General features: G+C 45.6%; 19 non-coding genes across 19 annotated transcripts; 10 read left to right on the top strand and 9 right to left on the bottom strand.

The window, feature by feature from the left end:
* Nucleotides 1-495: 495 nt before the first annotated feature.
* Nucleotides 496-568, bottom strand: TRNAF-GAA (transfer RNA phenylalanine (anticodon GAA)). Its single transcript has one exon. It is a non-coding gene; the product is annotated as a tRNA-Phe (tRNA).
* Nucleotides 569-743: 175 nt separating this feature from the next.
* On the top strand, nucleotides 744-826 carry TRNAL-CAG (transfer RNA leucine (anticodon CAG)). The gene has a single exon. It is a non-coding gene; the product is annotated as a tRNA-Leu (tRNA).
* Nucleotides 827-2,016: 1,190 nt separating this feature from the next.
* Nucleotides 2,017-2,089, bottom strand: TRNAF-GAA (transfer RNA phenylalanine (anticodon GAA)). The gene has a single exon. It is a non-coding gene; the product is annotated as a tRNA-Phe (tRNA).
* Nucleotides 2,090-2,264: 175 nt separating this feature from the next.
* Nucleotides 2,265-2,347, top strand: TRNAL-CAG (transfer RNA leucine (anticodon CAG)). Its single transcript has one exon. It is a non-coding gene; the product is annotated as a tRNA-Leu (tRNA).
* Nucleotides 2,348-3,526: 1,179 nt separating this feature from the next.
* TRNAF-GAA (transfer RNA phenylalanine (anticodon GAA)) lies at nucleotides 3,527-3,599 on the bottom strand. The gene has a single exon. It is a non-coding gene; the product is annotated as a tRNA-Phe (tRNA).
* Nucleotides 3,600-3,770: 171 nt separating this feature from the next.
* TRNAL-CAG (transfer RNA leucine (anticodon CAG)) lies at nucleotides 3,771-3,853 on the top strand. The gene has a single exon. It is a non-coding gene; the product is annotated as a tRNA-Leu (tRNA).
* Nucleotides 3,854-5,038: 1,185 nt separating this feature from the next.
* On the bottom strand, nucleotides 5,039-5,111 carry TRNAF-GAA (transfer RNA phenylalanine (anticodon GAA)). The gene has a single exon. It is a non-coding gene; the product is annotated as a tRNA-Phe (tRNA).
* Nucleotides 5,112-5,286: 175 nt separating this feature from the next.
* TRNAL-CAG (transfer RNA leucine (anticodon CAG)) lies at nucleotides 5,287-5,369 on the top strand. The gene has a single exon. It is a non-coding gene; the product is annotated as a tRNA-Leu (tRNA).
* A 1,174-nt stretch (nucleotides 5,370-6,543) lies between these two features.
* Nucleotides 6,544-6,616, bottom strand: TRNAF-GAA (transfer RNA phenylalanine (anticodon GAA)). Its single transcript has one exon. It is a non-coding gene; the product is annotated as a tRNA-Phe (tRNA).
* A 175-nt stretch (nucleotides 6,617-6,791) lies between these two features.
* Nucleotides 6,792-6,874, top strand: TRNAL-CAG (transfer RNA leucine (anticodon CAG)). The gene has a single exon. It is a non-coding gene; the product is annotated as a tRNA-Leu (tRNA).
* Nucleotides 6,875-8,057: 1,183 nt separating this feature from the next.
* On the bottom strand, nucleotides 8,058-8,130 carry TRNAF-GAA (transfer RNA phenylalanine (anticodon GAA)). The gene has a single exon. It is a non-coding gene; the product is annotated as a tRNA-Phe (tRNA).
* A 174-nt stretch (nucleotides 8,131-8,304) lies between these two features.
* Nucleotides 8,305-8,387, top strand: TRNAL-CAG (transfer RNA leucine (anticodon CAG)). The gene has a single exon. It is a non-coding gene; the product is annotated as a tRNA-Leu (tRNA).
* Nucleotides 8,388-9,572: 1,185 nt separating this feature from the next.
* Nucleotides 9,573-9,645, bottom strand: TRNAF-GAA (transfer RNA phenylalanine (anticodon GAA)). The gene has a single exon. It is a non-coding gene; the product is annotated as a tRNA-Phe (tRNA).
* Nucleotides 9,646-9,820: 175 nt separating this feature from the next.
* TRNAL-CAG (transfer RNA leucine (anticodon CAG)) lies at nucleotides 9,821-9,903 on the top strand. Its single transcript has one exon. It is a non-coding gene; the product is annotated as a tRNA-Leu (tRNA).
* A 1,431-nt stretch (nucleotides 9,904-11,334) lies between these two features.
* Nucleotides 11,335-11,417, top strand: TRNAL-CAG (transfer RNA leucine (anticodon CAG)). Its single transcript has one exon. It is a non-coding gene; the product is annotated as a tRNA-Leu (tRNA).
* A 1,420-nt stretch (nucleotides 11,418-12,837) lies between these two features.
* TRNAL-CAG (transfer RNA leucine (anticodon CAG)) lies at nucleotides 12,838-12,920 on the top strand. Its single transcript has one exon. It is a non-coding gene; the product is annotated as a tRNA-Leu (tRNA).
* A 1,184-nt stretch (nucleotides 12,921-14,104) lies between these two features.
* On the bottom strand, nucleotides 14,105-14,177 carry TRNAF-GAA (transfer RNA phenylalanine (anticodon GAA)). The gene has a single exon. It is a non-coding gene; the product is annotated as a tRNA-Phe (tRNA).
* A 175-nt stretch (nucleotides 14,178-14,352) lies between these two features.
* TRNAL-CAG (transfer RNA leucine (anticodon CAG)) lies at nucleotides 14,353-14,435 on the top strand. The gene has a single exon. It is a non-coding gene; the product is annotated as a tRNA-Leu (tRNA).
* A 1,182-nt stretch (nucleotides 14,436-15,617) lies between these two features.
* TRNAF-GAA (transfer RNA phenylalanine (anticodon GAA)) lies at nucleotides 15,618-15,690 on the bottom strand. The gene has a single exon. It is a non-coding gene; the product is annotated as a tRNA-Phe (tRNA).
* Between the last annotated feature and the right edge of the window lie 136 nt (nucleotides 15,691-15,826).

The raw sequence follows: 15,826 nt of genomic DNA, 5'->3' as shown, positions 1-15,826 counted from the left end.
GGGAACACGGAGAAGAGGTAAGGCTTCTTGGAGAAGTGTGGTAATATATGTCTCTGCCATTCAGCATTCTGCTGAATATTTCCGGATCCTTGCATTATTTAGTCTTTCTCACATTAATGACTGATGTGAAAGAGGGACTTCCCCCCCCCCCCATTTCCAGGATTACCTGCGCATTATGCAAGAAGGAAAGCTCGGTTCAGTTAGGATATAGAAAGAACCCAAAAACATTCATGTCAATTGTTCAATGTTTAAAATGAGGGTGTGACAAAACCCAGAATTAAATCGGGGACCTTTAGATCTTTAGTCTACGCTCTCCCAACTGAGCTATTTCGGCATCCGCGCAGCACATTGTCTTCTCCTGAAAGAACTGTTTTCAACCTTTTTTTTTTTTCTATAGTTCCAGCAGCGCGCTACGCTCGATCGAAACCCCAACGAATTGGAAAGAAACGTAGCAAGCCTTTTCTTTTGTTAGTGGATTTGTATTCAAAATTCATTTGCCGAAACCCGGGATCAAACCAGGGACCTTTAGATCTTCAGTCTAACGCTCTCCCAACTGAGCTATTTCGGCCTCTGCCCTGGGGTTTGCTGTCTCCCGGTTCACTAGTTGGGACATCTTTAGGCAAGGTGAAAATTCCCATGAGTACAGAATGTACATAGGAGGGATGATTTTCTAATGAGTAGTTAATTGATTCCAAATAGCGTGCATGCGCGCGACATTCAGGGACTGAGGAAACTAATCCCATGTCAGGATGGCCGAGCGGTCTAAGGCGCTGCGTTCAGGTCGCAGTCTCCTCTGGAGGCGTGTGTTCGAATCCCACTTCTGACAGTGGTTTGATTATTTTCCTGCTGGCGATAGCACCAGTGCAGAGAAATTCCTGCTGGCTCCCAATGGCAATTTCACTTTTACTTCTGACTATATAGCCTGACTCAGCTTGCTTGGCTGTAGAGCCAGTAATAAGGGTCCTAGCTTACAGTGACCTGATTCTGTGTAACTTCCGCGTGACCCTCCTGAAAAGTACGTGACTCCGCAAGGGATTTTCTTATGAAGACAAGAGTTCTGAATAATGCGCACTTGAATGGAGACCAAAGACTAATCCAATCACAATCTGGAGGATCCGCTATGATGTCTGTCACAAACACCCCTTCTACATTCTGTCTGTGTGGACCGTTAAGGTAAAAGAACGACCTTTATTGTAAGAGACAAAGGTTTACAGCTGAAGCATGGAATAACATTTCTACAGCATTGGAACCTGGGGGAGACCTGGGAGAAATGACATTCAGTGGGGCCTGGAGCTCATTGGACATTGCCATCTGGTTTTGACCAGCCAAGAGTCGAGCTCTGACTCTATACCCACTTAAAATCATCAATATAATGTAGCTGAGCAGGGTCTATCTGCTAAAAAAAGACAGCCACCGCTGTTGTGCACCTAGGACATGTCTTCTGGTGATGCAGCTGCGGGCTTTTGGAGGTGAACGCTATTGGGCGAGCAGCAAAGAAAATGGCAGCTGGTTCTTCGGGAGGGAACACGGAGAAGAGGTAAGGCTTCTTGGAGAAGTGTGGTAATATATGTCTCTGCCATTCAGCATTCTGCTGAATATTTCCGGATCCTTGCATTATTTAGTCTTTCTCACATTAATGACTGATGTGAAAGAGGGACTCCCCCCCCCCCCCCCATTTCCAGGATTACCTGCGCATTATGCAAGAAGGAAAGCTCGGTTCAGTTAGGATATAGAAAGAACCCAAAAACATTCATGTCAATTGTTTAATGTTTAAAACGAGGGTGTGACAAAACCCAGAATTGAATCGGGGACCTTTAGATCTTTAGTCTACGCTCTCCCAACTGAGCTATTTCGGCATCCACGCAGCACATTGTCTTCTCCTGAAAGAACTGTTTTCAACCTTTTTTTTTTTATATAGTTCCAGCAGTGCGCTACGCTCGATCGAAACCCCAACAAATTGGAAAGAAACGTAGCAAGCCTTTTCTTTTGTTAGTGGATTTGTATTCAAAATTCATTTGCCGAAACCCGGGATCGAACCAGGGACCTTTAGATCTTCAGTCTAACGCTCTCCCAACTGAGCTATTTCGGCCTCTGTCCTGGGGTTTGCTGTCTCCCCGTTCACTAGTTGGGACATCTTTAGGCAAGGTGAAAATTCCCATGAGTACAGAATGTACATAGGAGGGATGATTTTCTAATGAGTAGTTAATTGATTCCAAATAGCGTGCATGCGCGCGACATTCAGGGACTGAGGAAACTAATCCCATGTCAGGATGGCCGAGCGGTCTAAGGCGCTGCGTTCAGGTTGCAGTCTCCTCTGGAGGCGTGGGTTCGAATCCCACTTCTGACAGTGGTTTGATTTTTTTCCTGCTGGCGATAGCACCAGTGCAGAGAAATTCCTGCTGGCTCCCAATGGCAATTTCACTTTTACTTCTGACTATATAGCCTGACTCAGCTTGCTTGGCTGTAGAGCCAGTAATAAGGGTCCTAGCTTACAGTGACCTGATTCTGTGTAACTTCCGCATGACCCTCCTGAAAAGTACGTGACTCCGCAAGGGATTTTCTTGTGAAGACAAGAGTTCTGAATAATGCGCACTTGAATGGAGACCAAAGACTAATCCAATGACAATCTGGAGGATCCGCTATGATGTCTGGCACAAACACCCCTTCTACATTCTGTCTGTGTGGACCGTTAAGGTAAAATAACGGCCTTTATTTAAGAGACAAAGGTTTACAGCTGAAGCATGGAATAACATTTCTACAGCATTGGAACCTGGGGGAGACCTGGGAGAAATGACATTCAGTGGGGCCTGGAGCTCATTGGACATTGCCATCTGCTTTTGACCAGCCAAGAGTCGAGCTCTGACTCTATACCCACTTAAAATCATCAATATAATGTAGCTGAGCAGGGTCTATCTGCTAAAAAAAGACAGCCACCGCTGTTGTGCACCTAGGACATGTCTTCTGGTGATGCAGCTGCGTGCTTTTGGAGGTGAACGCTATTCGGCGAGCAGCAAAGAAAATGGCAGCTGGTTCTTCGGAAGGGAACACGGAGAAGAGGTAAGGCTTCTTGGAGAAGTGTGGTAATATATGTCTCTGCCATTCAGCATTCTGCTGAATATTTCCGGATCCTTGCATTATTTAGTCTTTCTCACATTAATGACTGATGTGAAAGAGGGACTTCCCCCCCCATTTCCAGGATTACCTGCGCATTATGCAAGAAGGAAAGCTCGGTTCAGTTAGGATATAGAAAGAACCCAAAAACATTCATGTCAATGGTTCAATATTTAAAACGAGGGTGTGACAAAACCTAGAATTGAATCGGGGACCTTTAGATGTTTAGTCTACGCTCTCCCAACTGAGCTATTTCGGCATCCGCACAGCACATTGTCTTCTCCTGAAAGAACTGTTTTCAACCTTTTTTTTTTTTCTATAGTTCCAGCAGTGTGCTAGATCAAAACCCCAACGAATTGGAAAGAAACGTAGCAAGCCTTTTCTTTTGTTAGTGGATTTGTATTCAAAATTCATCTACCGAAACCCGGGATCGAACCAGGGACCTTTAGATCTTCAGTCTAACGCTCTCCCAACTGAGCTATTTCGGCCTCTGTCCTAGGGTTGGCTGTCTACCCGTTCACTAGTTGGGACATCTTTAGGCAAGGTGAAAATTCCCATGAGTACAGAATGTACATAGGAGGGATGATTTTCTAATGAGTAGTTGATTCCAAATAGCGTGCATGCGCGCGACATTCAGGGACTGAGGAAACTAATCCCATGTCAGGATGGCCGAGCGGTCTAAGGCGCTGCGTTCAGGTCGCAGTCTCCTCTGGAGGCGTGGGTTCGAATCCCACTTCTGACAGTAGTTTGATTTTTTTCCTGCTGGCGATAGCACCAGTGCAGAGAAATTCCTGCTGGCTCCCAATGGCAATTTCACTTTTACTTCTGACTATATAGCCTGACTCAGCTTGCTTGGCTGTAGAGCCAGTAATAAGGGTCCTAGCTTTCAGTGACCTGATTCTGTGTAACTTCCGCGTGAACCTCCTGAAAAGTACGTGACTCCGCAAGGGATTTTCTTGTGAAGACAAGAGTTCTGAATAATGCGCACTTGAATGGAGACCAAAGACTAATCCAATCACAATCTGGAAGATCCGCTATGATGTCTGTCACAAACACCCCTTCTACATTCTGTCTGTGTGGACCGTTAAGGTAAAAGAACGGCCTTTATTGTAAGAGACAAAGGTTTACAGCTGAAGCATGGAATAACATTTCTACAGCATTGGAACCTGGGGGAGACCTGGGAGAAATGACATTCAGTGGGGCCTGGAGCTCATTGGACATTGCCATCTGCTTTTGACCAGCCAAGAGTCGAGCTCTGACTCTATACCCACTTAAAATCATCAATATAATGTAGCTGAGCAGGGTCTATCTGCTAAAAAAAGACAGCCACCGCTGTTGTGCACCTAGGACATGTCTTCTGGTGATGCAGCTGCGTGCTTTTGGAGGTGAACGCTATTGGGCGAGCAGCAAAGAAAATGGCAGCTGGTTCTTCGGGAGGGAACACGGAGAAGAGGTAAGGCTTCTTGGAGAAGTGTGGTAATATATGTCTCTGCCATTCAGCATTCTGCTGAATATTTCCGGATCCTTGCATTATTTAGTCTTTCTCACATTAATGACTGATGTAAAACAGGGACTCCCCCCCCCATTTCCAGGATTACCTGCGCATTATGCAAGAAGGAAAGCTCGGTTCAGTTAGGATATAGAAAGAACCCAAAAACATTCATGTCAATTGTTCAATGTTTAAAACGAGGGTGTGACAAAACCCAGAATTAAATCGGGGACCTTTAGATCTTTAGTCTACGCTCTCCCAACTGAGCTATTTCGGCATCCGCGCAGCACATTGTCTTCTCCTGAAAGAACTGTTTTCAACCTTTTTTTTTTTTCTATAGTTCCAGCAGTGCGCTACGCTCGATCAAAACCCCAACGAATTGGAAAGAAACGTAGCAAGCCTTTTCTTTTGTTAGTGGATTTGTATTCAAAATTCATTTGCCGAAACCCGGGATCGAACCAGGGACCTTTAGATCTTCAGTCTAACGCTCTCCCAACTGAGCTATTTCGGCCTCTGTCCTGGGGTTTGCTGTCTCCCCATTCACTAGTTGGGACATCTTTAGGCAAGGTGAAAATTCCCATGAGTACAGAATGTACATAGGAGGGATGATTTTCTAATGAGTAGTTAATTGATTCCAAATAGCGTGCATGCGCGCGGCATTCAGGGACTGAGGAAACTAATCCCATGTCAGGATGGCCGAGCGGTCTAAGGCGCTGCGTTCAGGTCGCAGTCTCCTCTGGAGGTGAGGGTTCGAATCCCTCTTCTGACAGTGGTTTGATTTTTTCCTGCTGGCGATAGCACCAGTGCAGAGAAATTCCTGCTGGCTCCCAATGGCAATTTCACTTTTACTTCTGACTATATAGCCTGACTCAGCTTGCTTGGCTGTAGAGCCAGTAATAAGGGTCCTAGCTTACAGTGACCTGATTCTGTGTAACTTCCGCGTGACCCTCCTGAAAAGTATGTGACTCCGCAAGGGATTTTCTTGTGAAGACAAGAGTTCTGAATAATGCGCACTTGAATGGAGACCAAAGACTAATCCAATCACAATCTGGAGGATCCGCTATGATGTCTGTCACAAACACCCCTTCTACATTCTGTCTGTGTGGACCGTTAAGGTAAAAGAACGGCCTTTATTGTAAGAGACAAAGGTTTACAGCTGAAGCATGGAATAACATTTCTACAGCATTGGAACCTGGGGGAGACCTGGGAGAAATGACATTCAGTGGGGCCTGGAGCTCATTGGACATTGCCATCTGGTTTTGACCAGCCAAGAGTCGAGCTCTGACTCTATACCCACTTAAAATCATCAATATAATGTAGCTGAGCAGGGTCTATCTGCTAAAAAAAGACAGCCACCGCTGTTGTGCACCTAGGACATGTCTTCTGGTGATGCAGCTGCGTGCTTTTGGAGGTGAACGCTATTGGGCGAGCAGCAAAGAAAATGGCAGCTGGTTCTTCGGGAGGGAACACGGAGAAGAGGTAAGGCTTCTTGGGAAGTGTGGTAATATATGTCTCTGCCATTCAGCATTCTGCTGAATATTTCCGGATCCTTGCATTATTTAGTCTTTCTCACATTAATGACTGATGTGAAATAGGGACTCCCCCCCCATTTCCAGGATTACCTGCGCATTATGCAAGAAGGAAAGCTCGGTTCAGTTAGGATATAGAAAGAACCCAAAAACATTCATGTCAATTGTTCAATGTTTAAAATGAGGGTGTGACAAAACCCAGAATTGAATCGGGGACCTTTAGTCTACGCTCTCCCAACTGAGCTATTTCGGCATCCGCCCAGGACATTGTCTTCTCCTAAAAGAACTGTTTTCAACCTTTTTTTTTTTTCTACAGTTCCAGCAGCGCGCTACGCTCGATCGAAACCCCAACGAATTGGAAAGAAACATAGCAAGCCTTTTCTTTTGTTAGTGGATTTGTATTCAAAATTCATTTGCCGAAACCCGGGATCGAACCAGGGACCTTTAGATCTTCAGTCTAACGCTCTCCCAACTGAGCTATTTCGGCCTCTGTGCTGGGGTTGGCTGTCTACCCGTTCACTAGTTGGGACATCTTTAGGCAAGGTGAAAATTCCCATGAGTACAGAATGTACATAGGAGGGATGATTTTCTAATGAGTAGTTAATTGATTCCAAATAGCGTGCATGCGCGCGACATTCAGGGACTGAGGAAACTAATCCCATGTCAGGATGGCCGAGCGGTCTAAGGCGCTGCGTTCAGGTCGCAGTCTCCTCTGGAGGCGTGTGTTCCAATCCCACTTCTGACAGTGGTTTGATTTTTTTCCTGCTGGCGATAGCACCAGTGCAGAGAAATTCCTGCTGGCTCCCAATGGCAATTTCACTTTTACTTCTGACTATATAGCCTGACTCAGCTTGCTTGGCTGTAGAGCCAGTAATAAGGGTCCTAGCTTTCAGTGATCTGATTCTGTGTAACTTCCGCGTGACCCTCCTGAAAAGTACGTGACTCCGCAAGGGATTTTCTTGTGAAGACAAGAGTTCTGAATAATGCGCACTTGAATGGAGACCAAAGACTAATCCAATCACAATCTGGAGGATCCGCTATGATGTCTGTCACAAACACCCCTTCTACATTCTGTCTGTGCGGACCGTTAAGGTAAAATAACGGCCTTTATTGTAAGAGACAAAGGTTTACAGCTGAAGCATGGAATAACATTTCTACAGCATTGGAACCTGGGAGAAATGACATTCAGTGGGACCTGGAGCTCATTGGACATTGCCATCTGGTTTTGACTAGCCAAGAGTCGAGCTCTGACTCTATACCCACTTAAAATCATCAATATAATGTAGCTGAGCAGGGTCTATCTGCTAAAAAAAGACAGCCACTGCTGTTGTGCACCTAGGACATGTCTTCTGGTGATGCAGCTGCGTGCTTTTGGAGGTGAACGCTATTCGGCGAGCAGCAAAGAAAATGGCAGATGGTTCTTCGGGAGGGAACACGGAGAAGAGTTAAGGCTTCTTGGAGAAGTGTGGTAATATATGTCTCTGCCATTCAGCATTCTGCTGAATATTTCCGGATCCTTGCATTATTTAGTCTTTCTCACATTAATGACTGATGTGAAAGAGGGACTCCCCCCCCCCCCCCCCCCATTTCCAGGATTACCTGCGCATTATGCAAGAAGGAAAGCTCGGTTCAGTTAGGATATAGAAAGAACCCAAAAACATTCATGTCAATTGTTTAATGTTTAAAACGAGGGTGTGACAAAACCCAGAATTGAATCGGGGACCTTTAGATCTTTAGTCTACGCTCTCCCAACTGAGCTATTTCGGCATCCGCGCAGCACATTGTCTTCTCCTGAAAGAACTGTTTTCAACCTTTTTTTTTTTTCTATAGTTCCAGCAGTGCGCTACGCTCGATCGAAACCCCAACGAATTGGAAAGAAACGTAGCAAGCCTTTTCTTTTGTTAGTGGATTTGTATTCAAAATTCATTTGCCGAAACCTAGGATCGAACCAGGGACCTTTAGATCTTCAGTCTAACGCTCTCCCAACTGAGCTATTTCGGCCTCTGTCCTGGGGTTTGCTGTCTCCCCGTTCACTAGTTGGGACATCTTTAGGCAAGGTGAAAATTCCCATGAGTACAGAATGTACATAGGAGGGATGATTTTTTAATGAGTAGTTAATTGATTCCAAATAGCGTGCATGCGTGCGACATTCAGGGACTGAGGAACTAATCCCATGTCAGGATGGCCGAGCGGTCTAAGGCGCTGCGTTCAGGTCGCAGTCTCCTCTGGAGGCGTGGGTTCGAATCCCACTTCTGACAGTGGTTTGATTTTTTTCCTGCTGGCGATAGCACCAGTGCAGAGAAATTCCTGCTGGCTCCCAATGGCAATTTCACTTTTACTTCTGACTATATAGCCTGACTCAGCTTGCTTGGCTGTAGAGCCAGTAATAAGGGTCCTAGCTTACAGTGACCTGATTCTGTGTAACTTCCGCGTGACCCTCCTGAAAAGTATGTGACTCCGCAAGGGATTTTCTTGTGAAGACAAGAGTTCTGAATAATGCGCACTTGAATGGAGACCAAAGACTAATCCAATCACAATCTGGAGGATCCGCTATGATGTCTGTCACAAACACCCCTTCTACATTCTGTCTGTGTGGACCGTTAAGGTAAAAGAACGGCCTTTATTGTAAGAGACAAAGGTTTACAGCTGAAGCATGGAATAACATTTCTACAGCATTGGAACCTGGGGGAGACCTGGGAGAAATGACATGCAGTGGGGCCTGGAGCTCATTGGACATTGCCATCTGGTTTTGACCAGCCAAGAGTCGAGCTCTGACTCTATACCCACTTAAAATCATCAATATAATGTAGCTGAGCAGGGTCTATCTGCTAAAAAAAGACAGCCACCGCTGTTGTGCACCAAGGACATGTCTTCTGGTGATGCAGCTGCGTGCTTTTGGAGGTGAACGCTATTGGGCGAGCAGCAAAGAAAATGGCAGCTGGTTCTTCGGGAGGGAACACGGAGAAGAGGTAAGGCTTCTTGGAGAAGTGTGGTAATATATGTCTCTGCCATTCAGCATTCTGCTGAATATTTCCGGATCCTTGCATTATTTAGTCTTTCTCACATTATTGACAAAAGTGAAATAGGGACTCCCCCCCCCCCATTTCCAGGATTACCTGCGCATTATGCAAGAAGGAAAGCTCGGTTCAGTTAGGATATAGAAAGAACCCAAAAACATTCATGTCAATTATTTAATGTTTAAAACGAGGGTGTTACAAAAACCAGAATTGAATCGGGGACCTTTAGATCTTTAGTCTACGCTCTCCCAACTGAGCTATTTCGGCATCCGCGCAGCACATTGTCTTCTCCTGAAAGAACTGTTTTCAACCTTTTTTTTTTCTATAGTTCCAGCAGTGCGCTACGCTCGATCGAAACCCCAACGAATTGGAAAGAAACGTAGCAAGCCTTTTCTTTTGTTAGTGGATTTGTATTCAAAATTCATTTGCCGAAACCCGGGATCGAACCAGGGACCTTTAGATCTTCAGTCTAACGCTCTCCCAACTGAGCTATTTCGGCCTCTGTCCTGGGGTTTGCTGTCTCCCCGTTCACTAGTTGGGACATTTTTAGGCAAGGTGAAAATTCCCATGAGTACAGAATGTACATAGGAGGGATGATTTTCTAATGAGTAGTTAATTGATTCCAAATAGCGTGCATGCGCGCGACATTCAGGGACTGAGGAAACTAATCCTATGTCAGGATGGCCGAGCGGTCTAAGGTGCTGCGTTCAGGTCGCAGTCTCCTCTGGAGGCGTGGGTTCGAATCCCACTTCTGACAGTGGTTTGATTTTTTTCCTGCTGGCGATAGCACCAGTGCAGAGAAATTCCTGCTGGCTCCCAATGGCAATTTCACTTTTACTTCTGACTATATAGCCTGACTCAGCTTGCTTGGCTGTAGAGCCAGTGATAAGGGTCCTAGCTTACAGTGACCTGATTCTGTGTAACTTCCGCGTGACCCTCCTGAAAAGTACGTGACTCCGCAAGGGATTTTCTTGTGAAGACAAGAGTTCTGAATAATGCGCACTTGAATGGAGACCAAAGACTAATCCAATCACAATCTGGAGGATCCGCTATGATGTCTGTCACAAACACCCCTTCTACATTCTGTCTGTGTGGACCGTTAAGGTAAAAGAACGGCCTTTATTGTAAGAGACAAAGGTTTACAGCTGAAGCATGGAATAACATTTCTACAGCATTGGAACCTGGGGGAGACCTGGGAGAAATGACATTCAGTGGGGCCTGGAGCTCATTGGACATTGCCATCTGGTTTTGACCAGCCAAGAGTCGAGCTCTGACTCTATACCCACTTAAAATCATCAATATAATGTAGCTGAGCAGGATCTATCTGCTAAAAAAAGACAGCCACCGCTGTTGTGCACCTAGGACATGTCTTCTGGTGATGCAGCTGCGTGCTTTTGGAGGTGAACGCTATTGGGCGAGCAGCAAAGAAAATGGCAGCTGGTTCTTCGGGAGGGAACACGGAGAAGAGGTAAGGCTTCTTGGAGAAGTGTGGTAATATATGTCTCTGCCATTCAGCATTCTGCTGAATGTTTCCGGATCCTTGCATTATTTAGTCTTTCTCACATTAATGACTGATGTGAAAGAGGGACTCCCCCCCCCCCCCCCATTTCCAGGATTACCTGCGCATTATGCAAGAAGGAAAGCTCGGTTCAGTTAGGATATAGAAAGAACCCAAAAACATTCATGTCAATTGTTTAATGTTTAAAACGAGGGTGTGACAAAACCCGGAATTGAATCGGGGACCTTTAGATCTTTAGTCTACGCTCTCCCAACTGAGCTATTTCGGCATCCGCGCAGCACATTGTCTTCTCCTGAAAGAACTGTTTTCAACCTTTTTTTTATTTTCTATAGTTCCAGCAGTGCGCTACGCTCGATCGAAACCCCAACGAATTGGAAAGAAACGTAGCAAGCCTTTTCTTTTGTTAGTGGATTTGTATTCAAAATTCATTTGTCGAAACCCGGGATCGAACCAGGGACCTTTAGTCTAACGCTCTCCCAACTGAGCTATTTCGGCCTCTGTCCTGGGGTTTGCTGTCTCCCCGTTCACTAGTTGGGACATCTTTAGGCAAGGTGAAAATTCCCATGAGTACAGAATGTACATAGGAGGGATGATTTTCTAATGAGTAGTTAATTGATTCCAAATAGCGTGCATGCGTGCGACATTCAGGGACTGAGGAACTAATCCCATGTCAGGATGGCCGAGCGGTCTAAGGCGCTGCGTTCAGGTCGCAGTCTCCTCTGGAGGCGTGGGTTCGAATCCCACTTCTGACAGAGGTTTGATTTTTTTCCTGCTGGCAATAGCACCAGTGCAGAGAAATTCCTGCTGGCTCCCAATGGCAATTTCACTTTTACTTCTGACTATATAGCCTGACTCAGCTTGCTTGGCTGTAGAGCCAGTAATAAGGGTCCTAGCTTACAGTGACCTGATTCTGTGTAACTTCCGCGTGACCCTCCTGAAAAGTACGTGACTCCGCAAGGGATTTTCTTGTGAAGACAAGAGTTCTGAATAATGCGCACTTGAATGGAGACCAAAGACTAATCCAATCACAATCTGGAGGATCCGCTATGATGTCTGTCACAAACACCCCTTCTACATTCTGTCTGTGTGGACCGTTAAGGTAAAAGAACGGCCTTTATTGTAAGAGACAAAGGTTTACAGCTGAAGCATGGAATAACATTTCTACAGCATTGGAACCTGGGAGAAATGACATTCAGTGGGGCCTGGAGCTCATTGGACATTGCCATCTGGTTTTGACCAGCCAAGAGTCGAGCTCTGACACTATACCCACTTAAAATCATCAATATAATGTAGCTGAGCAGGGTCTATCTGCTAAAAAAAGACAGCCACCGCTGTTGTGCACCTAGGACATGTCTTCTGGTGATGCAGCTGCGTGCTTTTGGAGGTGAACGCTATTGGGCGAGCAGCAAAGAAAATGGCAGCTGGTTCTTCGGGAGGGAACACGGAGAAGAGGTAAGGCTTCTTGGAGAAGTGTGGTAATATATGTCTCTGCCATTCAGCATTCTGCTGAATATTTCCGGATCCTTGCATTATTTAGTCTTTCTCACATTATTGACAAAAGTGAAATAGGGACTCCCCCCCCCCCCATTTCCAGGATTACCTGCGCATTATGCAAGAAGGAAAGCTCGGTTCAGTTAGGATATAGAAAGAACCCAAAAACATTCATGTCAATTGTTCAATGTTTAAAACGAGGGTGTGACAAAACCCAGAATTGAATCGGGGACCTTTAGTCTACGCTCTCCCAACTGAGCTATTTCGGCATCCGCGCAGCACATTGTCTTCTCCTGAAAGAACTGTTTTCAACCTTTTTTTTTTTTTTTCTATAGTTCCAGCAGTGCGCTACGCTCGATCAAAACCCCAACGAATTGGAAAGAAACGTAGCAAGCCTTTTCTTTTGTTAGTGGATTTGTATTCAAAATTCATTTGCCGAAACCCGGGATCGAACCAGGGACCTTTAAATCTTCAGTCTAACGCTCTCCCAACTGAGGTATTTCGGCCTCTGTCCTGGGGTTTGCTGTCTCCCCGTTCACTAGTTGGGACATCTTTAGGCAAGGTGAACATTCCCATGAGTCCAGAATGTACATAGGAGGGATGATTTTCTAATGAGTAGTTAATTGATTCCAAATAGCGTGCATGCGCGCGACATTCAGGGACTGAGGAAACTAATCCCATGTCAGGATAGCTGAGCGGTCTAAGGCGCTGCGTTCAGGTCGCAGTCTCCTCTGGAGGCGTGGGTTCAAATCCCACTTCTGACAGTGGTTTGATTTTTTTCCTGATGGCGATAGCACCAGTGCAGAGAAATTCCTGCTGGCTCCCAATGGCAATTTCACTTTTACTTCTGACTATATAGCCTGACTCAGCTTGCTTGGCTGTAGAGCCAGTAATAAGGGTCCTAGTTTTCAGTGACCTGATTCTGTGTAACTTCCGCGTGACCCTCCTGAAAAGTACGTGACTACGCAAGGGATTTTCTTGTGAAGACAAGAGTTCTGAATAATGCGCACTTGAATGGAGACCAAAGACTAATCCAATCACAATCTGGAGGATCCGCTATGATGTCTGTCACAAACACCCCTTCTACATTCTGTCTGTGTGGACCGTTAAGGTAAAAGAACGGCCTTTATTGTAAGAGACAAAGGTTTACAGCTGAAGCATGGAATAACATTTCTACAGCATTGGAACCTGGGGGAGATCTGGGAGAAATGACATTCAGTGGGGCCTGGAGCTCATTGGACATTGCCATCTGGTTTTGACCAGCCAAGAGTCGAGCTCTGACTCTATACCAACTTAAAATCATCAATATAATGTAGTTGAGCAGGATCTATCTGCTAAAAAAAGACAGCCACCGCTGTTGTGCACCTAGGACATGTCTTCTGGTGATGCAGCTGCGTGCTTTTGGAGGTGAACGCTATTCAGCGAGCAGCAAAGAAAATGGCAGCTGGTTCTTCGGGAGGGAACACGGAGAAGAGGTAAGGCTTCTTGGAGAAGTGTGGTAATATATGTCTCTGCCATTCAGCATTCTGCTGAATATTTCCGGATCCTTGCATTACTTAGTCTTTCTCACATTAATGACTGATGTGAAAGAGGGACTTCTCCCCCCCCCCCCCCATTTCCAGGATTACCTGCGCATTATGCAAGAAGGAAAGCTCGGTTCAGTTAGGATATAGAAAGAACCCAAAAACATTCATGTCAATTGTTCAATGTTTAAAACGAGGGTGTGACAAAACCCAGAATTGAATCGGGGACCTTTAGTCTACGCTCTCCCAACTGAGCTATTTCGGCATCCGCGCAGCACATTGTCTTCTCCTGAAAGAACTGTTTTCAACCTTTTTTTTTTTCTATAGTTCCAGCAGTGCGCTACGCTCGATCGAAACCCCAACGAATTGGAAAGAAACGTAGCAAGCCTTTTCTTTTGTTAGTGGATTTGTATTCAAAATTCATTTGCCGAAACCCGGGATCGAACCAGGGACCTTCAGATCTTCAGTCTAACGCTCTCCCAACTGAGCTATTTCGGCCTCTGTCCTGAGGTATGCTGTCTCCCCGTTCACTAGTTGGGACATCTTTAGGCAAGGTGAAAATTCCCATGAGTACAGAATGTACATAGGAGGGATGATTTTCTAATGAGTAGTTAATTGATTCCAAATAGCGTGCATGCGCGCGACATTCAGGGACTGAGGAAACTAATCCCATGTCAGGATGGCCGAGCGGTCTAAGGCGCTGCGTTCAGGTCGCAGTCTCCTCTGGAGGCGTGGGTTCGAATCCCACTTCTGACAGTGGTTTGATTTTTTTCCTGCTGGCGATAGCACCAGTGCAGAGAAATTCCTGCTGGCTCCCAATGGCAATTTCACTTTTACTTCTGACTATATAGCCTGACTCAGCTTGCTTGGCTGTAGAGCCAGTAATAAGGGTCCTAGCTTACAGTGACCTGATTCTGTGTAACTTCCGCGTGACCCTCCTGAAAAGTACGTGACTCCGCAAGGGATTTTCTTGTGAAGACAAGAGTTCTGAATAATGCGCACTTGAATGGAGACCAAAGACTAATCCAATGACAATCTGGAGGATCCGCTATGATGTCTGTCACAAACACCCCTTCTACATTCTGTCTGTGTGGACCGTTAAGGTAAAATAACGGCCTTTATTTAAGAGACAAAGGTTTACAGCTGAAGCATGGAATAACATTTCTACAGCATTGGAACCTGGGGGAGACCTGGGAGAAATGACATTCAGTGGGGCCTGGAGCTCATTGGACATTGCCATCTGGTTTAGACCAGCCAAGAGTCGAGCTCTGACTCTATACCCACTTAAAATCATCAATATAATGTAGCTGAGCAGGGTCTATCTGCTAAAAAAAGACAGCCACCGCTGTTGTGCACCTAGGACATGTCTTCTGGTGATGCAGCTGCGTGCTTTTGGAGGTGAACGCTATTCGGCGAGCAGCAAAGAAAATGGCAGCTGGTTCTTCGGGAGGGAACACGGAGAAGAGGTAAGGCTTCTTGGAGAAGTGTGGTAATATATGTCTCTGCCATTCAGCATTCTGCTGAATATTTCCGGATCCTTGCATTATTTAGTCTTTCTCACATTAATGACTGATGTGAAAGAGGGACTCCCCCCCCCCATTTCCAGGATTACCTGCGCATTATGCAAGAAGGAAAGCTCGGTTCAGTTAGGATATAGAAAGAACCCAAAAACATTCATGTCAATTGTTCAATGTTTAAAATGAGGGTGTGACAAAACCCAGAATTGAATCGGGGACCTTTAGATCTTTAGTCTACGCTCTCCCAACTGAGCTATTTCGGCATCCGCGCAGCACATTGTCTTCTCCTGAAAGAACTGTTTTCAACCTTTTTTTTTCTATAGTTCCAGCAGCGCGCTACGCTTGATCGAAACCCCAACGAATTGGAAAGAAACATAGCAAGCCTTTTCTTTTGTTAGTGGATTTGTATTCAAAATTCATTTGCCGAAACCCGGGATCGAACCAGGAACCTTTAGATCTTCAGTCTAACGCTCTCCCAACTGAGCTATTTCGGCCTCTGTCCTGGGGTGTGCTGTCTCCCCGTTCACTAGTTGGGACATCTTTAGGCAAGGTGAAAATTCCCATGAGTACAGAATGTACATAGGAGGGATGATTTTCTAATGAGTAGTTAATTGATTCCAAATAGCGTGC

Source organism: Leptodactylus fuscus, chromosome 1 (genome assembly GCF_031893055.1).
Source record: "Leptodactylus fuscus isolate aLepFus1 chromosome 1, aLepFus1.hap2, whole genome shotgun sequence".
Classification (NCBI taxonomy): domain Eukaryota; kingdom Metazoa; phylum Chordata; class Amphibia; order Anura; family Leptodactylidae; genus Leptodactylus; species Leptodactylus fuscus.
This window is presented reverse-complemented; position numbering and strand designations above follow the sequence as displayed.